Source organism: Dasypus novemcinctus, unplaced genomic scaffold, assembly GCF_030445035.2.
Source record: "Dasypus novemcinctus isolate mDasNov1 unplaced genomic scaffold, mDasNov1.1.hap2 scaffold_254, whole genome shotgun sequence".
Taxonomy (NCBI): domain Eukaryota; kingdom Metazoa; phylum Chordata; class Mammalia; order Cingulata; family Dasypodidae; genus Dasypus; species Dasypus novemcinctus.
In genome coordinates this window covers 187,654-196,192 of record NW_026688220.1, presented here as the reverse complement: position 1 = coordinate 196,192, position 8,539 = coordinate 187,654, and the positions used below count along the sequence as shown (strand labels likewise).

The following is an 8,539-nucleotide window of genomic DNA, read 5'->3' as shown; positions in this document are numbered from 1 at the left end:
AAATCAGTTCACACAGAAATGAGGCAGTGGAGGATGGGAAAACCCAGCAAATGTGAGGTGTTCCCTGTAGCACCTATTGTATACTTGAATTAAAGTAAAAATAAGTGGAAGATGAGGGACAAGAGGGAAAGAGAAAACCGAAAAAAAAAAAAAAACTAATTATAATAAAGAAAAAAGAAAGGCAAGAAGAAAGGAAGAAAGAAAAAGAGGATGGGCAAACGGTGGGGAACGGATAGGGAGAAGAGAGATACAGGTACACACGTGTCACAATTGCAACACTATCTAAAACAACAACTTCCCCCCGCTTTGCCCTAAAACCCCCCCGTCTGTCTGCCCAAATGGGTCTGCAAGCACCTCCCTTCCCACAAACCCCCAATAGGCCGCCCAGGGCCCACAAACTCCCCAGTACTGCAGATGCTCAAAAAAAAAAAAAAAAAAAAAAATTAAGTAAAATTAAAAAAACAAAAAAGAAAAAACAAAAAACAAACAAACAAACAAACAAACAAAAAAAACCAGAAACCCCTCCGCAGGCCCGGCTCCGCCCGCCGCGGAGGCTTGGACCGGCTCTGCCCGGCTCCTCACGCCGCCTTTGCCTGGCCTGGCTCCGCCCAGCTCCGCTCGCTACAGCGGCCCAGCCGGCTCCGGCGTCCACCTCCCGCCACCGCGGCCTGGACCGGCCCTGCCCGGCTCCGTACCCGCCGCGGCCTGACCCGGGCCCGCCCGGCTCCAAACGCTACCGCGGCCCGCAGCCGGGGCCTGAACCGGCCCCGCCCGGCTCCAAGCGCTACCGCGGCCCGCAGCCGGGGCCTGCACCGGCCCCGCCCGGCTCCAAGCGCTACCGCGGCCCGCAGCCGGGGCCTGCACCGGCCCCGCCCGGCTCCAAGCGCTACCGCGGCCCGCAGCCGGGGCCTGCACCGGCCCCGCCCGGCTCCAAGCGCTACCGCGGCCCGCAGCCGGGGCCTGCACCGGCCCCGCCCGGCTCCAAACGCTACCGCGGCCCTGCTCGGCCTGGCTCGGCCCCGCCCGGCCCCGCTCACCGCCGGCACAGCGCGGCCCGACTCCGGCGTCCGCCGCTGCGGCCCGGCCTGGCTCAGCCCCCCCGAGCGGGGCTAGATGCCTCGTCTCCGCCTACCCAAGAAGGGAATCCTCTACAGGTAGCTGGGATCTCCGTGTATATTTCACAGACGAATCCTCTCTGTTACCTTCCCTCCAAATCGATGTCCAGACACCTCCGGACCAGCAAAAATCCCGAAACAATCCGGTCCCAAAGAGTCTCCAACGCCGCCCAGCCGATTCCCTGCAGAAGACTCTAACAGGGATGTTCACTCAGCCGCCATCTTGCCCCCTCCCTCCAATCTGGAAGTTCTTTTTGAGTGTGTGTCTGCTCTTGTCCACGCGGGGAGGGCAGTCTTGGGATGGGAGGCTGACCACTCAGGCTCGACTCAGTGGGGCGCATTCCAAATCTTATGCCAAGGTAGTGTCCCAAAGAGCTGGACAGAGGGAGGAGCGGGAGGGTGAAAGTAGCACTGTCACCAACTGTGTCATTTTGTTACTGGACTGTCGAAAGGGTGGTTCAAAATGAATCTGAAACACACCAATAATGCTTTCCATCTCGGCCTTTGCCCTTGCAGGGTGCCTGTGGCTCCCGGCTGCGCCGTTTGGACTCCAGTCAGCAGGAACGTGACGCAAAGCCGAGGGAGTGAAAGGCTGCCAGGTGAGTCTCCTCTTCTGCTTTGCCTCTTGTAGTCCCAGAGAGCAGTCACGCTGCAGGGGGCCGGCCTTTCCCTTTGGGGTGTGTGCACCTCGGCTGTCTCTGCGTGCCCCATCGGGCCTAGCTGCGGGCCATGGGGCAGGGCTCAGGAAAAGAAACAGGAAAGAATGAACAAAGGAGCATGTCTGTGCTCTCCAGAAGCTGCCAGCCCCATGGTACTGAGGAAAGCCTAGTCTTCACGTCGCTTGCTTGAAGTGAGTGTGTTTATTGATTGTTCCAAAACACCCCCGGGTCAGCGCTGCAGCCCCAGGCTTTATTCAGTTTTCCTTAATAACACGGGGAACATTCTATTGAAACATTGAGAAAGAAATGCAGATGCACGGGACACGGGCGTCTGGAGATGGTATTGAAACCCAGAGCCTGAATTAGACAAATGCAGTTAAAGCATCGTGATGTAACTCATGCTGCCCGGGATTTGAGAGCCGCGTGTTCCTAGAAGAATGCCGAGTGGGAAAAACATCAGAAAGATGAAGTGAGTTTATTATGAGTGTCCGATAGTTGCCGAGATGTGGAGGGGAGTGAGGAGAGGGCCTGGAAGGGAGTCTTCTCCAAAGTTATGTTAGCAACTTGCACGTTTGGGGGAGAGTGGAGAAGCTCAAGCATCTTATTTTCATATGTGGTGCAAGAAATAAAGCTCTAGATGATTCTCTGTCCTTATTAAAATCCAATTACAGAATAGCTCAGACTTAAACTTGGAGCACTGTGAATGCGGTGTAAAAGTTTAAACAGCGCATTTCACACGGCACTTCCTCCATTCACGTTTCTCACCATGGATGATCGGGTCTCAATGTGGAGCAACTTTCTGGGGTTTATTTGGTGAAGGGAATTTGAAAGAACCAGCTGCTGAATACATTAAATTGCATCTTCATGATTTATTTCTTTTCCTCCTTAAGGAAAGTGCCTTGCTTTCGCAGTCCAGCAATTAATACTCCTTGAGCTGGGCCGAGCTGCATCCAAGGTTAACGCAGCAAGTGTGTGGCACTTACTGGGCATGTGTAATTTTGCTCTGAGTGATGTAAACATGACCCAGACCAGTAAAGTCAAGAAGGAAAGGGCCAGCAACCCTGCGTGCTGGGAGAAGCAGTTTAAGAAAGGCTCTCTGGGGTGCCAGGGTGGGAAGTGGGGAGGAGGACGGAGGCCTGATGCTTGGAGGCGAAAAGTTCAGAGGCTTCTGAACACTTAGAAAGCTTAGAATGGAGAGGCAGCCAGACCCGACCACTCAGGCAAGTGGCAGAGCTGCTGGAAGAATCAAATGATTTCCCTCAAAAGGCATTTACCCCGCTGTTTTCCTATCATGTGGCTTTAGGGAAATATGCAGGCCAGGGAGGGAGAGACAGCAGCCAGGGAAGGACAGCGGCCAGGGAAGGAGGTACAGCAGCCCAGGGGGAAGTACAGTGGCCAGGGAGGGAAGGACAGTGGCCCTGGGGGGAGGGACAGTGGCCAGGGAAGAACAGTGGCCTTGGAGAGAGGGACAGCAGCTTTGGGGGGAGGGACAGTGGCCAGGAAAGGAGGGACAGCAGCCCACAGGGAAGTACAGCGGCCATAGGGGAGGGACAGCAGCCATGGGGGGAGAGACAGAGGCTGGGGAGGAGGGACATCAGCCAGGGGGAAAAGACAGCAGCCATGGGGAGAGGGACAGTGGCCAGGGAGGGGGGACAGTGGCTGGGGGGAGGGACAGGAGCCAGGGAGAGAGGGACAGTGGTCAGGGAGGGAGGGCCATCAGCCCAGGGGAAGGACAGCAGCCAGAGAGGGACAGCAGCCCTGGAGGGAGGAGCCGGCTGAGCCAAGCTGGGAGGAGGCAAACGGGCCTCAGGTCCCTGCAGACGCCCCTCAGAGTCTGGCTTGGCATTAACGCCCTGGAAAGCTTTCCCTGGGAAGAGGGTCCAGATGTCAGCCTAGGGAAGGGCTGAGTCTCCTGTGAACCATCCTGCCACTCGCGGGGAGTTGGCCTGGAGGAGGCTCCCCCCAGGGACAGCCTGGCCCATCCTGGAGGACAAGGTGGAGCGTTGCGGCAACCCCATCCGTGGTGAGCTCCGCGTGGGGCCCCTGGTGCAGATGCCCAAGGAGGTCCCAGCCCTGCAGGGTCCCGCGTCACTCAAGTCCAGGCCAGCGGCCCCAGGTGCTGAGTTCTTGGAGCTCTTCATGTGCGCTCTCCACGTGCCCCCAGGACGGCTCCACAACACGATCAAGGTCATCCCACTGACAGGTGCAGAGTGGGGGCTGCTCGGCGCGGGCGGCTGCGGTCATGGTCGGTCTCTGTCAGGGGCTCTGGGCTGCTCTCCCTCTGCTCTCCCCCTTGCATCACACCTCGGAGGACACAAGGGTGCTTGTGAGCCCCGGCCTAGCCAGAGGACCAGGACCTGCAGCCCTCGGGGATGCCTGCACCAACCAGCCGCTGGGCACGGGTGGGTGGCCAGAGGTGAGACGGGCTGGTGGGAGGGCATGGCATGGACTACGGGCCCCAGAGCCTCCCCAGCTGTTGCCCCGTCACCACCTCTGGAGCACGAGTCCCTTTCCCCTCACAGAGCAGCTGTTTGGCCCGAGCCCACGCTGGCCCTGCTCTGCAGCCACCGCGGGAAGTGAAAGGGTCTGATGGCACTGCAGGGTCCCTACACTGTGGGTCTGATGGCTTCAGGGTCCCCACACTGTGGGTCTCCTGGGGCCCTCGGGGTCCCCACACTGTGGGTCTCCTGGGGCCCTCGGGGTCCCCACCCTGGCCATGGAGGAAGATGGGAACCTGACTCACCAAGTGTGCACAGAATAAGGTGGGGAAATAGTTCTGGAGGAGAAAACCAGGTCATTCCTGATGCCAGCTGGAGCAAAAGCATCCACCTGGGAGCCTCTGGTCCTGTGGGGGCAAGGCAGGTGCACAGCGGGGGTCGGTCAGGTGGGTGCTCTGCTGCTTGCTCTAGAGGATGAGCTCTCGTGCTGCAGGTGTGCTAGGGAGGACAACCCGCTGTGGTCTCGGGAGCTGGGGGGCTGCAATGAGAAGGTAAGAGGGATGGGGGCAGGTTTGTTCCCAAGGCTGCCATCCCCCAGATGCTTGAACGTGGAGGTGTCTCCTCACCAAGCAGGAGGCCACAGGGCTGTGGTCAAGGCGGGGGCAGGGCGGCTCCTTCTGGAAGCTCAAGGGGGGACCGCCCCGTGCTCCCCTGCAGCCTCCCAGCATGGAGCTGCAAGCTCTGGCGTCTGCCTCGGTCTTCACACGCCTTCTTCCCTCCAAGTCTCTCCGAGTCTGAATCTCCATCCCTCTGTCTTCCAAAGATGGGGGTTCCTGGGGTGCAGGGCCCATTGGTCACCCTGTTACCTCTGCAAAGGCCTGTTCCTGGCAGGGCCCCACTCGGAGGCACCGAGGGTTAGTACTTGAACGTGTCTTTTGAGGGACACGGTTCACCCCTCTGCAGAGGGCGAGGGGGCAGGATTCAGATGAGCGCGGTGGGCTGAAGAGGGGACTGCAGGGGGGCACTGCATGCTGAGGGCGGCAGCTGCTTGGGGAGGTGGAGGCTCCGGGATGGGGAGTGGGTGGGGACAGGGACCAGAGGGCACCACAGGCAGCAGCTGCGGGGGTGTGGCCCTTCTCACGGGGAGGGCGGGGGAGGCCTGGAGCCATGGACGGAATGGCAGTGGCTGTGCCAGCAGAGGAAGGCGGCGGCACAATCCAGTGTAGGGGCGAGGCCCACAGCTGTGAGGCTCCCACAGGGAGCTCCACTAGCTCCTGGTGGCCAGTGGACTGTGGAGCGAAGCCCCCAAGAGAGGCCGGAGGAGGGGCCGCTCAGAGGAGGCCCGCCCCAGAGGAAGGAGGCGAGCCGGGCAAGATGGTGTGCTGGGGAACAGAGCGTGGCAGGGAACATGGCGTGGTGGGGAACATAGCGTGGCAGGGAATGTGTGGAGAATGTGGCATGGCGGGGAACATAGAGAGGCAGGGAACATGGCGTGGTGGGGAACATAGAGTGGCAGGGAATGTGTGGGGAATGTGGCATGGCGGGGAACATAGAGTGGCAGGGAACGAGGCGTGGTGGGGAGCATGGTGTGGCAGGGAACGTGGCATGGCGGGAAATATGAGGTGGTGGGGAACATGCAGTGCTGAGCCCTCGGGGGGCGAGTTTTGAGGGGTGAAGAGCAGTGGATACTGTGGGGCAGCTGGGGATGCGCTGACGAGATCCAGTGAGCGAGGAGGCCGTGGCGGGCACGCCCAGTGACTAGACCCCTGGCTGAGCCGTACAGCCCTGCTCCAGGGTGCCCTGGTGAGCCATGCTTGCACGGCTGCCCCCCTGGACAGTCCCCTCGTCCTTCCAGGTGGGAGCAGAGGGCCTGGGGGAGGTAGTCCTGCTGGAGGTCGGGCTTGACTTGTCCATGTCTGTCTGTCCTGGAAACCGTGGGTGACTGCTGGTCCTACAGTCGGGGGGGCGGTTACTGGCAGTCCCCTCCTCTCTCATCACCAAGCAGCATCTCAGGGCACTGGTGCAGGCCACCCCCTCTTCAGAGGGAATAAATCGGGTGCCTGGCTGGGGGGCTCCTTGTGCCGCAGACCCTGTGCGCAGAGGCCTAATTATCCTCTGTTGGGGGGAGCGGACCTGATGGAAAGCAGCAACAGCAGCAGTGGTTAGAGCTGCAGGGACCCAGCCAGGGGCTCCCACAGGATGGGGGGCAGGGTGAGGAAACCTCCGGGCCTTGCGGTCCCCACACACACATCCGGCTGCACAGTCTTTCCCTGGAAAAGGGATTGGGAGCTTTCCCTTTCGCTTTTGTGAACAGACCCCCCCTCCTGCTTGGGGAGGGGAATTGATGGAATGAGAACCGATTCATTCTGTTTCCATCTGCAGCAGTGGTCATGGGGTGATGTAACTCAGTTTCTACCTTAGATCATTGTTTTAATCTCGTACTTGAGCACCGTCATTTAATTTGCACATCCAACTGGAAACATTGATTTTCAGAGGCATTTATTCTGTGCATTATATAAAATCCTACTTGTACCGTACTGGAGCCGGGTTACTTGGAGGCTTCAATAACCTCCAGCTGGCTCCCTTTTTTCCTTGTTTCCCATTTGTGCCCACGTGTCGTGGCAGCTGTGACCCTCAGTGACTTCTCTGTGGAACTGGGAGGTCCCCGTGGCTGTGGTGAGAAACGTGGTGCTGGCAGATGATCTGGTGGAAGGCACAGAGCCTGGGAAGCAGCATTCACTTTGCTCAGTTTCCATGATCCCAGACTTGGAGAATGAGATCTAGACTCAATGTGTTTTTTAAAAGCTGGTGAAATAGCAGAGTCACGGCTTGACCAGAGGTCAGGAATCCTGCCAGAGCCTCTAGGCACCAGCTTGGGGAGAGCAGGCAGGCAGGAGCAGACGGCTGCGGGTTTGTTTGGATGCAGCAGCCCACAGAGGCTCCTGAGGTGCCGCACAAACCAGACTTGCTTCTGCGAGGGCGTCCAAGCCTGCACCACGGCTGGGCCCCCGGGGCCCCTCTCAGGGACACAACAGAGGAAGCATGCCACTCCCTGGGGCAACCTCTGGCATGGCGGTGGCACAGAAGGCACTTTCAGTCAGGTTCATTGAAAAGTCCTCCTACTCTTTTAGAGGCAATAAAGGAGATGACTGCCGTCCTCCTGTTGCAGGGAAATGAGCACGCAGGGATTGGAGAGCTTCTGCCCTTATACCTGAGCACTTCCTGCAAGGCGCATGGGTGGGTTTTGTGACCTGAGAGTCACCACAGTTCATCTCCCAGGAGGTGTCGACTTTTCCCATCGGGCAGATGAGGGTGTTGCGCTCCAAGGTGAGAGTTAGTGATTTCCTGACTTCAGTGGCAACTAGATGGGCAGTGGTCCCTGAGCCCACAGCGTGTCCTCGATCACCAGAGGGGGTTGGCGGGGGAGGGCCCCAGGAGGCTGCCTCCTGCTTACATGGGGGTCCCATTTGGGAAGAGCATCTACTGCAGTGAGGGGAGAACGGGGCTTAAAATGATAGTAATAAGGCCAGGCTTGGGGCAAAGGCAAATTGCAGTTCCCTAGAAAAGGTTTCAAGTGAAACGCTTTTAGAAATAAATTATATGTGGGGAGTCAGAGCCAGCTGCATAGTTTATGGGGCCCAGGACAAAAGGAAGACACGGGGCCTCTTCCTAAAGAAATAGGAATCCCAGGACGCTGCGGCAGAGCATTGCCCAGCGTGGGCTCCCTGAGGGCGGGAGCCCCAATCCCAAGCACAGGGCTACTAGAGTGTGGGACCCCCTTCATCCTGCTGTCCTCTAGAACAGACCCCATGCTCAGACCCTACAACCCAACCCCTGCCTGCCACCAGGAGCAGCCCTCAGCTTGAGGACAGCCCGGAGCTGACCCCGCTGGGGAATCTGTGCCGCTGACAGCAGCAGTCAGGGCTCAGTGTAACTGAGAACAGGGTTCCACCTTCCACCATAGGGTGCTGAGAGGAAGGGGGTCAGAGGGGGGAAGGGAGCAATGGGGGAGGGAAGGAGCAGAGGGAGGACCCAGGAGGGGGAGGAGGGAGGACAGGCAGTGGGAGGGAAGGAATGGGGAGGGGGGCAGAGACAGCAAGGGAGGGGAGAAAAGAAGAGAGGGAGAGGATGGGATGGGAGGAGGAAGGGAGGGGAGAAGAGAAAGTGGGAGGGATGGAGGAAGGGGACTGGGAGAGGGGAGGAGAGGGAAGTAGGGAGGGAGGGAAGGGAGAGGGAGGGAGAGAGGCAAAAAACTATGCACAAAAATTAAGACAGGCCCTGTCTTGAGCCCCTCTCCTCCCCTCCTGTGGGGTAGCACACTGGGCCT

General features: G+C 59.0%; 1 protein-coding gene across 1 annotated transcript in view; it reads left to right on the top strand.

Annotated features, from left to right (window-relative positions):
• The first annotated feature begins 1,687 nt into the window (after nt 1-1,687).
• LOC131272942 (transport and Golgi organization protein 1 homolog) overlaps nt 1,688-8,539 on the top strand; it is a 119,122-nt gene continuing 112,270 nt past the window's right edge. The window contains exon 1 of the mRNA XM_071213640.1: nt 1,688-1,714. The gene's annotated coding sequence lies outside the window, so the exon portion shown is untranslated. The remainder of the gene's footprint in view (nt 1,715-8,539) is intronic.